Here is a 16,767-nt window from a genome sequence, read left to right as displayed (position 1 = left end):
TTTTGTATCAAAATAACACATATTTCTTGTTATGAACTAAAAAAATTCTTACTTTTAACAAAAAATTATCAACCATAGTTTCTGTATTCTTGGTTTCAAATTACCTAACTAGAAGTACGTAAATTTAAGTACTTTTATCTACCTATAATAAATATAAATAAGATTTCTTTCCTCAATAAATTATTAACATTTTTTGTACTCAATTTTATACTAATGAAGAACATTTATTGAATTTTTTTTTGTACTTGTTGAGGGTCACTACAAGAAAAGTGAATTTTGACGATGCGCATTTTAGCGATGACATGTTTCCGCCATGGCAACGACATGTTGTTATATACTATTTCTGATGAAAATGAACTTTTAGCGACGACAAAAGTCATTGCTAAAAACCTTGTTTCTTGTAGTGGGCCATGTTTTTATATTTACCCAGGGCCTATAAAATGTCAGAAACGTACCTGAAGATAGAGTCGTAGTACAATGCAAAATGAAATAAAAAACTGGAGACATGGACTGATTCAAGAAGTAAAAGTTCCAAATTGAATATTTTGGATGAGAGAGATCTAAGACATCTCAATCCTTTAATTGTAGCATAACCCTTATAAGCTTAGCAATGGATATTCCCATATGTAGATTCTAGTTGGTGCATTATGCAACATTTACATTTACAACATCATTAACATCAGCATCTGCCTCATCATTATCCTCAACATCAAGGTTCCCTTTTGCCTCATTATCCCCTTGTTCTACTTGGAAATTTCGTAACATCTACTCCTTCATGCAACTTTCTATAAATTCGTAAGCTTTCTCAAAGACCTTCCCTATTTGCATCATCGTCATCTTTTCACTACAACAAAATTGAGTTTATAGGACACCTCCAATCTCTAAGCATCCTAATAGACTGCTTTATAAGACTTAATTTACAGGACCAAAATATAAAGCGTCCTATTTAAAGGTGTTGTAATAAGTTTATATGACACTTTTGGGCGTCTTAACAAGTTTTTTTAGGACATTTTTAATACAAAGTGTCTCATTAGCAACTTTATAGGACACTTTTGAGAAAATGTCCTATAAACTCAGTTTTTATAGGACACTTGTTTTTATAGGACAATTTTTCAAACAATGTCCTATAAAGTTGATAATGGGATGCTTTATATTAAAAGTGTCCTAAAAAATTTATTACGACATCAGAAAACGTCATATAAACTTAATACAACACCATTAGATTAGATAAGACACTTTATTTTTTTGCTCCTATAAACTAAGTCCTATAAAGAGGTCTATTAGGACGCTTAGAATTTGAGAGTGTCCTATAAACCCAATTTTGTTGTAGTTTCTTCTTAATAAAAATACAAAGATTAAGCATGACAAGTATAAAGTAGGATATGAATTTTTTATTTTATAATATGTTAAAATGGATATGAAACCAAGTTGCATGAATAGAACTTGATTACTACAATTAACAATTGTAACTGAACTCTAAAGATTTGAAGCTCTAAGTTAATGAAAAACTCTTAAGTCCATCACCGAAGCCAATTAATAGTGTGTGAAGGTTTATCACAGAAAAGTTCCCTTTGGACCAAACATACTTCTTAATGACACATATTTAGAAGAAGGTTATAAGATTGTGATTTTTAGGATCAACTTTCCTTTTTTCCTTTGTCTTTAAAGGGCAGAAGATCTCTCTAAAGTTTTTTAGATGGTATTTGTAAGGGTTTAAGATGCTTACCAAACAAAGCAGAATGGTCTCATAGTTCCCAAGGATACCAATACTCAAGTGTAGGTACAACTATGGGTGTTTATGGTATGGTTTGGAGGGTTTAATTCCCCAAACACTAAAAACCAAACTGCAATGGAAGTTTTTCAAAAGAAGTTTGGCAACAAGTGGCCAAACCTGTTAAATCGGACCAAAAAAGGTACTTTGGGTTTGGACAATTTGGCGCTGTTATAGGTTTTAAATTAAAAAGACAAATCTATCTCCAAAATGAAATTTCTACCGATATAACATTATTAAAAAAAAAAATTACCGAATTAAAAAAACACATCTATCTCCAAAATGAAATTTCTACCGATATAACATTATTAAAAAAAAAATTACCGAATTACAAAAACACATCTATCTCCAAAATTAAAAAAAACATTTAGCAAGTTGAAAAAAGTTAACAAATCCACCAACAATAGTTAGATTTTTTGACAAATATTGAGCAAGTCAAAGGATAATTTGGAACTTCGAATGTTGAATTTTGATGGATTTTCGAATTGTACCGATTTAGGGAATGCGAAAAATTGAGAAATGAAAACTAAAACTTAATGTCTTGGACGATTTTTTTCAATTGAGTTTTAAAAGTTGAGTCTACAACATAAAGATTAAATAAGTAATTAATACATGTGTATTTTGGTGGTCGGTTACGTCCGAATCACTAAAAAAATGTTTAAACCGTAGATAAAGCAAAGCAAACAGTTTGACTAATCTTCAAACGGGACCACCAAACTTGCTCATACCGTCAAAAACAATCTATTTTGACTTGGTTCGACCGGGCGTGGTAGTGTTCATCTACATAGAAGAGAGATACCACTATATTATATTACTAAGAGAGAGTTACAAGAAACTTAAAAGAGAAATGACCCAACGTTGAGCCCTATAAGTGATCTATTTGTTTTGGCTATATTATTTAGTTAGTGCGGAGCAATTTATAAACCAAGCATAATGAGAAATAACCTAACACTTTCCTCTAAAGGCATAGGCCACATACGTGACCTTGTACACGACCTTAAGGTCACACAGACAAGGTTGTCTACTACAATTTGGATATTTACAATCTTCTGATGTTAGGTGGTCAGCTCATAATCATCAGTTGGCTTGCTCACGGATTTTATATCTTAGCTCTTGAGAATTTCTATGCGACCTAGAGAGCTCGAGAGGCAAGCTCGTGCCTGTGCATACATTTTCAACAATTGGTTTTCATGCACAAAACTCCAAATATGATATCAAAGACTAACCCCAGTCGAATCTCCACAAACACTAGGCAACCAAATGCATTTCGATCATTACGAGCTTTGGCTTTGCCATCCCCTGTCAAAACCAAATGCCATACAAAACCCAAGTATATATATACAACAAAACAAGTAGGTTATTAAACAGTACTCCCCAAAGTGTCGTATCACACCTCCAAAATCTTGTTCTCTCCCAAGTGCCTTGGTGAACTAGCACAACTTAACCTCAAATTTTTATGGTAGTAAACATATATGTAGCATTTTATTTAGTGGTAATTTTCTTCAAGTGCATGATCTTTTCGTACAAAGCAACCGAATATGCATCCCCTACATTGTATTCAGTTCTCGTACAGAATTCCTAGTGCAAGAGTTACTGCAAATGCATAGTTTCCTTAGAACATTTCCAATAGATTCTCCAAAATAGAAAAAATGGAGATTTTGGGCAATGTTATGTTTACGAAAGAGAAATAAATTTTTATTACATGTATATAATACTTTAATTATATAATCAATGTTATAATCTATAAAATGAAAAATTTATTGGTGTTAGATTACATGTTCTACTGAGATTTTGAGTTTTGATTCTACATTTTAAAGAAAATTTAAAAAATCTATTGAAGATAAGCTTCAACCATGACTATCTATTTGTCTTACGTAGTCAACAAGTCTATGGTAGATTACAAAATTAACAGTTTTCCATCAAAAAGTAAATACATATGCTTAAGTGGACTTCCAACTTACCTGATGAAATGCTTATTTATAACCGTATCCAACTATATTAAAAAAGGTTTTCCTATACGTTGATCACAATATATTTCTAAATCTCAATTATTTCTTCACATTTACCTGCAGTAGCATTCAAGTAATGTCCTTTGATTTCACGTGTTTCTGCTTGTGCTTTATAAATAGATCAACACAAAATAAGAAACGGTCTCGGGAACGTTTAAATAAGTTTGATTCGTGATCGGATCATAAAAACCCACTTTCCAAAAATCTCTTCCTTCTCATATGTCAGAAATACCAATTAATATAAGCACATGAGAAAAAGTTCCCATCAAGTCGGAAGAATCATATATACTAATCTTGGCCAGTGTGATTTTTGCAAGGAACCTCCTGCTTGCTTCCAACACCTTGTGCAAGATCGGGATGCATACAAGCCATCAAATACATCAAGCTCCCAAAATGCAGCCTCTTACTAAGAGAACAGATGCCACGCAAACACAGAAAAAGGGCAAGCGGGTAAAGGAGTAGACTAGCCAGCAACTATAGTAGAATAAGGTATCTTCTCGAACTCAGCTTTGCCCTCATCATCAGTCGGAAAATCATCTTTTGTAATCTTGATGTGTTATTTGGTTTTGCACCACCATCATGATTAAACCGACTTAGTACCTTCTATACGTACACCTGCTATATGAACTTCAAAGTGCGAAAATCTCTTTCTATGCCTAAACTTTTTTGTTGCATACCAAGGTCCATCTCAAACTCGCATTTCAATTGTGCCTTCACCTAGCTAGTTGATCTCTGACTTGTACGGCGTAACGATCTTATCATCAACATACAAAAGTTGATACATACTAATTCCACCAAGTTTGTGAATATACACGAAAACATTTTTCACGCTTCAATTACATCGAACCAATTGAATTTTTTGTGCCACTATCTTGGAGACTTCTCAAGTCTACTTCGATCAACACATCTAACCATATTTGACCTTGCTAACGATCCCATTTAGTTGATTTATGAAGATTGTTTCTTCCAGCGCCTCATTTGGCAAAGCTGTTTTCACATTCAAGTACTCTTGATCCAAGTCATTCACAACAACCAGAACATAAAGTGGTGCATATATTGGTGTGTGTCGAACTACAGGGGCAAAGATGTCATCATACTCAATCCCCTTTTAACGTGCAAAACCCTTTTCCATGACCCTTGCGTTAAATCGTTCGTCATATTTAACCTTGTAGTTCCACTTGCAATCGATAGTCTGATTGGCTTGAGGTAGTGGACAAAGCTCCCAAGTTTTTCCTTTATGTGAGACCCTATTTCCTCTTCCATAGCTCCAAGCCACTTAGCCCTTTAATTTGATTTCACTGTTTCTACATGGTCAAAGGCATGTTTTTTCGTCATGGCTAAGGATGCATAAGGGTCCGTCCTAGGATGCAAAGTCCAACACTTCAAGATCAAAACGTGTAACTTAATCCATCCAAACACTAAAAAAATGGGTATGAATAGGTCATTTGATGCCCCAGCCCAACACCAATACCCATTTTTACACCAAATATAACACAAATTCACTCCAACACAACATTAAATCTCACACTATTTTAAGGAATATCCTAAAAAGCCCAAAATATCGATTTGATAGCTATTTTAACCATTTGTCACTTCATCTAAAGATCGGGTAATGGATTCTTGGCCAAGTCCTTTTATGTCGTTCATCTAACAAATGATAGCTATTTATTCCTGACATTTTATGGCCCTGGGCGAACGTAAAAACAGGGCCACTGCAAAAAACAAGACTTGTAGCAACGACTTTTGTCGTCGTTAAAAGTCTATTTATAATCAGAATGAGTATATACCAACATGTCGTCGTTATAACTTATGGTGGAAACATGTCATCGCTAAAAGACGCATCGTCAAAACTCATTTTTCTTGTAATGACTCTCGGTAAATACGAATTTTTTTTTTAATAGATGTATTTCATTAGTATAAAATTGAGTACAAAAATGCTAATAATTTACTGAGGAAAGAAATCTTGTTTATCTTATATATATATATATATATATATATATATATAAGAGTACTTAATTTTTTTTATTAACGTGGATATCCAACTCGCTATGCGAGCCGACTAATCCCAGGGCAACCACCTGCAGGTAGCCCGGAGTCACCGCATTTAAACCTCCGTGGCCATAAGGGGATTTTTGTTCTTTCTTGGATTTGAACCTGAGACCTACAAGCACTTTTGACCTTTGGAGCCAAACTCAAACAAATCAGGCATCACCATTGTGGTTACTTATATTTACGTACTTCTTATTAGGTAATTTGAAACCAAAAGTATAAAAACTATGATTGATAAATTTTTATAAAAAGTAAGAATTTTTTAGTTCATAACAAGAAATATGTGTTATTGTGATACAAAAAGAGAATTCGTGTAAATGAAATAATCGTGAGGGATAAAGAAGATTATCAAGATTTTCAAGACAAGTAGACAAATGAGGATCAATAAAAATATATGAAAGAAAAAAATGATTCATTGAGATCTAGTAAGAATAAATAATGAATTAAACATATAATATGCAAGCTCAACAAATGATTGTTTGAGTACTTAAATAGAATCTTATAGTGCGGTGAAATCCCAATGAAAGATATATAAGTCAAACAATTGATGAAAATATTTAAATTTTGTTTTTCCTTCTTTTTTTGCTCAACTAAAATAAGATGTTAAGAGTAAAAGTTTATGAAACATGACATATATAAGAGACATTAATAAATACATCTAGTAGAAAAAAATTATTGATTTATCACAAAACTATGAAACACATCATAAATTATAAGAACAATAGATTGATTATCAAACAATAGTAAAATATTTTATGTAGAAGCAAAAATAGATAATAACAGTCAACAAAAACAATTAGAACAACATAACCAAATATCAATAGTCAATAAAAGCAGAAATTGATAAAAATATCCAACGAAAATATATAGCAATAACAAACACATGATCTTAATGTTGAATTGTTGAAGCATGAAAAGAGTCAAGCATATAGGGATAACAATAACCAATATGATTGGACCTTGTTGAAGATAAATTTTTTTAGAGAAGCAATAAACAATAGCATATAATAAATGACCAATTAATTTTTTTATTTTCATCTCCAATATAATTGGTTGATATATTTTTGGACCCTTATTATGTACTATTTTTTCTTATTATATGTTACAACTTTTTTGGGTTTCTTTATTTCATTAAATTCTTTTAGACTACTATGGTATTTTTTTAAAAATTTGGGCCCCTGATATTTTTGGGCCCTGGGCGTGCGCCCGTGTCGCCCTCCCCCAGGGACGGCCCAGGCTATTTTAACCATTTGTCACTTCATCAACTCGTGGCCTAACCTGTCCTTTGAACATCGATGGAGTAGTCCTAGCTAGGTTTAGGTCCTCAGTGTAACTCATCCTAACATGGCCTACTTAAGTCGGTCCTTGGTCCTGATTTCTCAAGGATTATATCTAATAAGTTTCAGATCAATATTCCTTGCTACCAACCAGTGTTTAGTGTTTCATGTTTCATGTTCTTCGGTTACTTAAATATCATCACTTGCGCATAAAATAACCAATCTTGACGACAAGAGATACGACCAAAATGGTAAACATGAGACTAGGGATTATACAAGAAATATCTTAAACATTTGTCCATAAGGAGAAAAAATCTTTTTTCTGTGGTGAAAGATACACGTCGCCAGAACGTGAATGAGATTGAGCATGCGAAACAAATTATTTAGACTCCTCTTGATGTTTGAACAATCTATCCTCATTACATGTTAGCTGAATAACACCACCTTCTTGCCGTTAGCTTCCTTCATATTTCATCCAAGCATTGAAAACAATATGCCAATACTAATGAGTTAAGAAAATTGATCGAAAAACATTTTGAACACCTAAAGCATCATTATAGAAGTAGATGTATAGAAATAAAGATGTTAAGGCATTCATTTCTTACCGTTAGAAAAGTCATCAAGACATTTAATTTGTCTCAAAAGTCTAGAAGTTTGTAAACCAGTCTTATTTATAGAAATATAATACAAGAATGATAAAATACAACAAGCTCTAATATAATTACAAAGAAACAACTATTATTGATAAACCCCTAACTAGGGATAGAGAGGACTTACCAGATGATCACAAAATACCAGTATATATTTTATGAAAGTTACAAATAGTCCTTCAAAACTCAGCAAACATGTTCTACTACCCTCGAAGAATCAACCATTATGTACGTGTAGTCCCTCTTGCCCCTTATCTTCATTCTACATGACAACAAGAACTCTTCACAATGTTAAACACTACAAAAAAGACTATCATATAAGCGACTAAAAGTGACAAGATTGCATTCTATTATCAAGACCAAATTTCAGCACCCTCCCTCAATCTTGACACTTGAACACATCAAACATGTTCAATTTATAACACAAGTTATTATGTTCATTTACACAGAGATATTGAGAAAATATAACTACGTTGTTCAAAAGATATTAATTTTTACAGTTTTTGACAATCCTACTTCAATTTTTTTCCTCTTAATTGATATATATCAATTTCTATATGCTTTGTTCTTTCATGGAAAACTGGATAATTAGCAACTTGAATAGCCGATTTGTTATCACATACCAAATTAATAGGAAGTAAATCTTTTATATATAGATCAGACAAAGTGCTATGAACCCATATGACTTCACGAGTAGCTATCATAGCTTTGTACTCAGATTTGGTGACAGAAGAATTAGAAACAATATCTATTTCTTACTTCTCCAAGAGATTAGACAATATCCTAAAAACAGACAATATCTAGTTACAAACCTTTTAGTAGAAGACACTTACCCAATCAGTACCAACAAAAGCATAAAAATCAATAAATTTTGAAATTCTTATATCTTTGCAAGGAGATGACTTTAAATATCTCATAACTCTTAAAGCAAGTTTAAGAATGACAAGGTGAGTGCATAAGACAACAAAGGTTATGTAAGGACGGGTGGCAAGAAGATATATTAAATGACCAATTACTTTTTGATATCCCAAAAAATAAGATAAAGGAGGATCTGAAGATATAGAACCTATTGAATGATATAGAACCTATTGAATTATATAGAACCTATTGAATACTCGTTAGTATTATTATTTCCAATAATAACAATGTCAACATTGACTATTAATCTCGTTAGTATTATTATTTCCAATAATAACAATATCAACATTGATTATCAATACTAAGAAAACAAAATTAACAAAAAGAGTAAAAGAGAATGATCACTACTACTTTAAACAATACCAAAACTAAAAAGATATTCATTCCATTTTCTTGGAGTTTGCTTTAAACCACATAAGGATATAACATGTTTACAAACTCGTTTATCATCAGGAGAAAAATACCCCTGAGGAAGATTCGCATAAACTTCTTCAAACAGACTACCATGCAAGAAGACATTGTTGACATCTAATTGGCGCAACACCTAATCATTTTGAGCAGATAAAGCAACAACACAACTGAAAGTATCCTCATAGTCTAATCCTTCTATTTGACTATATTGTTCAACAACTAACCTAGCCTTACATCTTTATATCTCACACGTAGACTATATTTATTTAATAAATCCACCTACTCCTATAGGTTTTCTTCCAAGAGGAAGATTAGTAACAACCCAGGTTCCATTCCTATATAATGCTTCAATTTCATTATTTATAGCAATAACCCAATTAGAATCTTTACAAGCATCAAAGTAACTTGTTGGTTCAACATACTTATTAAGATTAGACACAAAATAACAATTCTAAGAATTAAGAAAGGAATAATCTGCAACTTTTCCAAATCATATTTAACCTTACATTCAACAATAAAATCATCAAATTTTATAGGTCAACTTGAAACTCCACTAAACTCTCTAAATGAAACAAGAGTATTAATAACATTATCAGGAAAAACAGCCTTAGGAGGAGACCCTATAACACCAACATCATCAACACCTTTGTTTTTAAAATTTTTGAAAACCAACAACACTTTGTTCTCGGCGACCATTTCTGAGCTACTCAGAGCCGGAAAACTGCCAACTCTACTTTGACTACCCAGAGGACTAGGGACACTAGTTTACAAGAGTCAGAGTCCCTGGTGGGAGGTATATTCCTAGTAAGAACAAAAACAATGCCAAAGAAATTCAAATGGTTTTTAATTTTCTGATTTCGAACTATGTTTATCATCACTCATCTTGAAAGGGAACAACATTTTTGGAAAACTTAACATAAGTGAAAACTAAAAGTTTGTTTAGAATCAAGGCTATAAAGTCTGTAATCTTTCTTGGAATTTGAGTATCCAAGCAGAACACATTTTCTTCTTTTGAATCAAATTTATCCAAAACATTTGGCTTGACAACAATGCTCAAACAACCAAAATTCCATATATGAGTGAGAACAAAAACAAACCCATAAACTATCTCGTAAGGGATTTTACCACTTAAAACTGAAGAGGTAGTTCTACTTATGATATACATGGCAGTAAGAACACATTCACTCCACATGCTTAAAAGGATACCTCTGTGAAACATTAACGCCTTTGCCACATTTAAAAGATGTTTAAATTTTCGTTCTATAACCCCATTTTGTTGGGGTGTATAAGCACATGATGTCTAATGGACAAAACCATGAGACTTGAAAAAATCCGCTAATTTGTTATTAATAAATTTAGATCCATTATCACTACGACATATTTTCACACTCTTCCCAAATTGGGTTTTCAACAAATTTTAAAACACAATATTTACATAAACTTCATCTTTTCATTTCAAAAGATTAACCCACACAAACCTAGAGAAGTCATCCACTACAATAAGAGAATACTTAATAACCCTTTTTACTACTCACTCTATATGAATCCCACAAATCAAGATGAATTAATTCACCTAAATCCTAGACTTATATTCACTAATATCAATTTTATTTCAAGATTATTTTTCCATATCACAGACCTCACAAGAAGCTGAAATCTCACTCTATGTTGACTATTTCTTTTAAAACACTCAACGCATGATCAACAAGATGTCAAGATGCCTAAGCCTACTATACCACAACTGGCAGTAAACACATGTAACAGAATAATTTGAACTAATAGATTGACCCACAGGACCAACATGAAATAAATAAAGACAACTTTCCTCACTACCAGTCCCCACTATGTTTCTTTGATGAGAATACTAGACATAACACTTTGACTCATCAAAACCAACAAACACTTTATTATCAGAGTTAATTTGTGAACAAACAATATGTGATAAACAGGTTGTTGGTTAAAAGTTTGAGAGTTGGTTTTGAATAAGTATTGAAAGTTGAGGGGTGCGTTTTGAATAATTGCTTTAAAATATCCTATACACCACCTCTTCTTTAAAGTTATATATATATATATATATGTGTGTGTGTGTGTGTGTATGTGTGTGTGTGAGTTCTTTTTAAGAATATCTTGTTTTGGGGCTATGATAAGAGAAAAAAGTTGGTGAGTCTTCTATGAGTTCTCTGGTTCGAAGAAAAAGACAGAAGGAAAAAGAGATTGGTTTTATGCTCTTAGCTGAAAATGTTTACGGTTTAATATCTTCATCTATTGTGTATACAAGGTGAGTTTTACTTTAAAAAATATCATTTAATATGCACTTGGTGAAGAAACCGTAGGGTTTCATACATGGTGTTTTGAAAATGTTATATGCTAGTTTTTAGCATAATTTGGTATTTTGATATGTTATGATCAACTGGTTGGGATAATGTGACATAATCAGGAGAGACGTATTTTAGGATAAGAGTGGCATAATTAGGATAAACGTATTTTGGGATAAGGGTCTCTTAATCAGGAGAGACATTTACTGGGATAAGAGTGGCAAAATCAATTGTATCTAAAAATGGGATTTTGATCATGTGGAAATTGTTATCGCATCTTCATGATGCAATGAGTGTGGCTTATCACATATTTATGATGCGATGAGTTCGTTTTATCGCATCCTTATGATGCAAACAAAAATGTTATCGCACCCTTATGATGCGAGAAAAAATATTATAGCATCCTTGTGATGCGAGGAACGGGTGTTATCACATTAGTGTATGCGTGGAATGGGGTTATCGCGTCAATGTGAGTGACAAAGTAAAGTGATCGCATCTATATGATGCGAGGAAGTGTATTATCGCATCTATAAGATGTGACAAGTTGATGTATATGATGCGATAAAAATATGATCGCATCAATGAGATGCGACAAGTTGGTATCTTTTATGTTTAATGCAATGATTTTGGTACTTCATGGGTCTATGTGATTAAAAGGAGGTTCTCTCATCTATATGATACAACAAAGAGGTTCCTTTCAATAAATCACGGTTTATTTGTTATCAACACAAACAAGGGCTTTCTAAAAAGTGTTTTGGTGATTTTTACCATGTAATAACAATCAAAAGAGATTTCTAACTAGACCTTATGATCTAACCCTTATTTTGTTTTAAAAATGTGCATTACACGTCGGGGACATGTGTAGAGTAAGGAAAAAGGAAAGATGTGAAGAAGTTATGATGCTTATATATATGAATTTTGGGACGGTGTTATATTACATGTACTTGAGAACTTGTTATATATGTAAGTCATGTACTTGGTGTAAATAGAAAAAAATTGTCTCTACTTTTATATATAGTATTTTCTATATATTGAGATTAGTGTGTAAATTGTATTTCATGTTAAATGGAATATGTGATTTATGCAAAATATAGATTTAGCATGTTACACAATAAATTTACATTGAAATATGGGACAATGAGAGTACATTATTAATCAATTTAAAATTACCAAATTTTATTTATTTTAGCCTTGGTACCATTTGGATGGTTGACCTTCAAATTCAAGTTAGAAATACCCACAACATTTTCAAGAGTAGAAATATATGATGTCATATGTTGATTTGCCCTAGAATTTACGATCTAATCAGACTTAGACAACTTTGACATACCTGCCATACTGGTAGAAGGTCCATCTATTTGTAGTATGTTGGTAGAGTAAAGGGAGAAGTTTGGAGATTCATCCTCTATATGAGTGAGAGATGAAGAACTAGAGGATTGATTGCAACTAGAACTCTCAGAAGACTGAAAATGCTAGTGGGAGTTTTGAAATTATGATTGAAAGATTTTTTTTGAAACTCTTTTGGAATACTGATGAGTTTAAAGCATCTTTCTATTGTGTGACTTGAACTCCTACATTGTTTACAAGACAAACTTGAAGGTCTCAATTTTTATTTTTTATTTTTAGCATCTTTGCTGACAAAAGCAGAACTTTAAATTCTTATTGAATGAAGAATCTGATATACCACAATGAGATTCTTCCCTTGACACAAGGGAAAAGGAAGTTTTAACAATAGAAAGAAGGTCAAAATTTAGGATGCTACTCCTAATTGGAAAATAAACCTCATATAAACCCATGAGAACCTGCATTAGTTTTAGAAGCTAATTATGTTTTGAAAGTTCTTGTAAGGCATTGCAAGTGGAGGATGGTAACTTTACCAAGGCATCAAGCTGCTTCCAAAGAGAGTTTAATCTATGATAATAATCAGAAAATTGGAGTCCCATCTTAACACAACTAATTGATTTTTTGATGCAAATTAAATGTGACAGAACCATCAACCTTATCATAGGTCTCCTTTAACTCTTTCCAAACCTCAAAAGCAATTTTAGGAAACACTTGTCCTAAAAATAATTCCTCAGTCACAGAACTTCAAAACGATGATAAGATGACAAAATTGCACCCATCTAAATGTTTAATTAACACAAAATTAGTACCAAATCTAATACAAGTACCATTAATGAAACCAAGCTTATTTTTAGTCTCAAGAGCAATCACCATAGCATAAGAACAAACTTGGTAGTTTTGAGTCCCCCTCAACTTGAATTTCAATATAGATGCCCCACTAAAGTCACTTACATGCAAATGCAGGGTATCACCAAAGTCAAGCGTGGAAATCTGAGACTGCACAATGCCATTAGGTGAGGCAACAACCTTAGAGGTTGGCATATTGAAATAGATAAAGACAACAACAAGCACCAGGGGTTTAAAATATAAGTAGCACACAATAGGATTCCAAAAACACTCCAACGTGCTAGGTTAAGCAAACTACTTAGGCATCCTTAAATAAACAAAGGTATACAAGCAACAAGAAAAAAAAGGAAAACAACTATACAAGCACGTCATATCACCAAACCTAACAACATAACTTGGAGACAAGAAGACTTACAATACTTTCCTCTACAATAACTCAGGAACTTTATCATTGGTTTTCGAAGAAAGGAACTTCAAAGACTTACAGAAGAAAAAGGAAACATAAATCTTTGAACATGGCAAACACAAAGACAAGTTTGCAAGACACTATAAGAAAGAATCGAAACAATCAAACCACAAAACCATACCTAAACATAACAAAATATCAAAAACATATATGAACACAAAGTCACTTATTCCTAAAAGATAATTGATTTAACCATAAAGAGTAGCACAACCCAAAAAAGACAACACCAAATTTATAAGGACCTAATGATTTCTTTTCGAGACAAAAGAGAGCACGCCTCTAAGATAACTAAACCACTAGATCTAACCAAATGTTATAAATAATATAAAAAAACAACACAAAAAAGTGTACCGCTGACACAAGTGAACCATCAGATTTACAAAAATTAGAAATCTGATGATTTTTAATAGAGGACATCGAAGAAAATACAACTAAACCACCAGATCTAAACAGAACAAATGATTTAAACAAACTGAGAACCACATAAATGTACCTCTTACACAAGCAAACCACCATATGTATAGAGATCTGGCAATTTTTTTAGAGAGGATAAAAAAGTACAATTAGCTAAACCACCAAATATGTTGATGAAATGATTTAAACAAAAAAAAAACTGGCCTTCCAATGATACTGCCAACAAAGACCAACAGAACTAAGAAGATTCATTGAACAAACTCAACATAAGTTAGATGATGATAGCTATATTTTCTTGGTTTAAAATTAAGGTTAAAAAGCCTTTTATTTTCATCATTATGAGAAAATAATGTGTTTATTTAATCCATATTATCTTTTTGTTTGTTTGTAGAAGTCTAGCCCAAAAAGAAATATTTTTGTGGACTTCATCAAGCCCAACAGCACCAGCAGYCCACTAACAAGAAGCAGGCTGCAGCCCAAGACCAAAATCAAACCTGTCGATTGAGAGAGATCAACAGCGAGAGGCAAAACGTGGGCAGCGAGAGAGAAATCGGGGGATAATGGGCGAGTACGAGAAAGACGTGGGAGACAGGGTCGTGTCGAGGGGAAGAAAAGGAGAGCCGAGTCGATTTGGGGAAGGGGAAAATTGGGAGAAAAGGTAGCAGCTGTTGGAGGAAGAAATCGACARCAAAGGGGCTGTCGATTGGGGCTGTTCGATTAGGGCYGTCACGAGAGAAATAGAGACAGCAGAAAGGGGCTGTGAATTGGTCACGAGAGGCGAGAGAGGACAGCAGCAAGCAGCTGTTCGAGGGACAAAGATGGCTGCGATTCGATTTGGGGAGAGGGATGCGACCGTGAAGACARCAACTTTCATCATCTTTTCGGTAAGTCCTAAAACCCTWAGAATTAGCAACCTAGTTTAGCCATGTGTGGCTAATTCCTTTGGGATTCAATTTTGGGTTATTTAGCATTTGCAACTTCTAATTCATATGGCTGTTTGAGATGATGTATTTCCATCTAGCTTTGATTATTTATCCAATTTCTGTGTTTGTGGTTTATAAAATTGAGTTTCATACTTTCTGATCAATTGTGTTGAATTCGATTRTAGTCAAATTAGTTTTCTAAATCCGTAATTGTTTAGTAAACTAGTGTTAGTGACACATAACAAGGTGGGTTTTGTCAAAGATTTCTACTTTTGTTGTGAAATTGGGTGAAACGGTACGATAAAATTAACCGAGCTTATGTGTTAATTTACCCGGATTCGGGTTCCATTTAATCTTAATGCTAGTATCAATTAAGTCTTCAAGAGCTTGTTTGAGACTAATTGCATATTAAGGTTTGATAGGAGAGCTTGTTCCTCTCAAACGCTATGTATGTTGGAATTGTTTGTTAATGTTTTTTAACAAATAGAACCGGGTTAATCGAAGTAGAGGCGATATTTATTTACATTGTCAATGATAACGACCTATGAATAAAAATTGCATTTGTAACCCGAAGTTGAGTTTCTTTTCATTTTGATTGTTTAAGCTTATTCTACGGTTCTTATGTTCAAATCCTTTCTGCACAAACAAACCCCCCCCCTTGTATTTAATTTTAAAGTTTCATTTTTGTACTTGATTATCTAGTCCTAAAGAGTTAAAGCCGAGTCCCAGTGGATTCGACCCGACTTACCACTTTTACAATTTTGGTTGTAAAATTGTGCGTTAGTTTGGACTTTATTATTTGCCGGTCTCGACACCCGTCAAATTTTTGGCGCCGYTGYCGGGGAYTCGGTATTTCTAACGGTTTATGCCTAGATCTTTACGTACAGGTTCCCCAATTCCTATTGACTCGGAGATAGAAAAGACAGCCCGAAAGCTAAGGAAACAAGCCAAACTTCGAAAGAAGCAAGGTGAGTCGAYTTCATCACCGGGTCTGAACATTTGGAAAGATATTGMATTGTCCACAGAGTCGGATTCAGATCAAGAGGATCAGTTTGAAGACAAAGAGTTCATTTATAAAGAAGAAGAAAAGAAGCCAGAAGTGATGGCTAACCCGGAGCAGACGCTACGTCAATTAGCAACCCAAGATGTTGTTCAAACTCCAATCTGCATCAGGTATCCAACAGGTGATCAAAATTTTGTGCTCAAGACTGGCTTGATCCATCTCTTACCCACCTTTCACGGGTTAGAGAATGAGGACCCTCATAAGCATTTAAAACAATTTCACATAGTTTGTCTTAGCTTGAAACCGTCTGAAGTTTCGGAGGACCTTGTAAAGTTAAAGGCATTCCCTTTTTCTTTACAGGACTGTGCTAC

The 16,767-nt window shown here is 33.3% G+C and overlaps 1 pseudogene; it reads left to right on the top strand.

The window, feature by feature from the left end:
• Window positions 1-16,258: 16,258 nt before the first annotated feature.
• The window catches only part of LOC112505987, a 5,814-nt pseudogene continuing 5,305 nt past the window's right edge, over window positions 16,259-16,767 (top strand).

Source organism: Cynara cardunculus, assembly GCF_001531365.2.
Source record: "Cynara cardunculus var. scolymus isolate 2C chromosome LG 2, CcrdV1, whole genome shotgun sequence".
Classification (NCBI taxonomy): domain Eukaryota; kingdom Viridiplantae; phylum Streptophyta; class Magnoliopsida; order Asterales; family Asteraceae; genus Cynara; species Cynara cardunculus.
The sequence above is the reverse complement of the archived record's forward strand: the minus strand, read 5'-3'. Positions and strand labels throughout refer to the sequence as shown.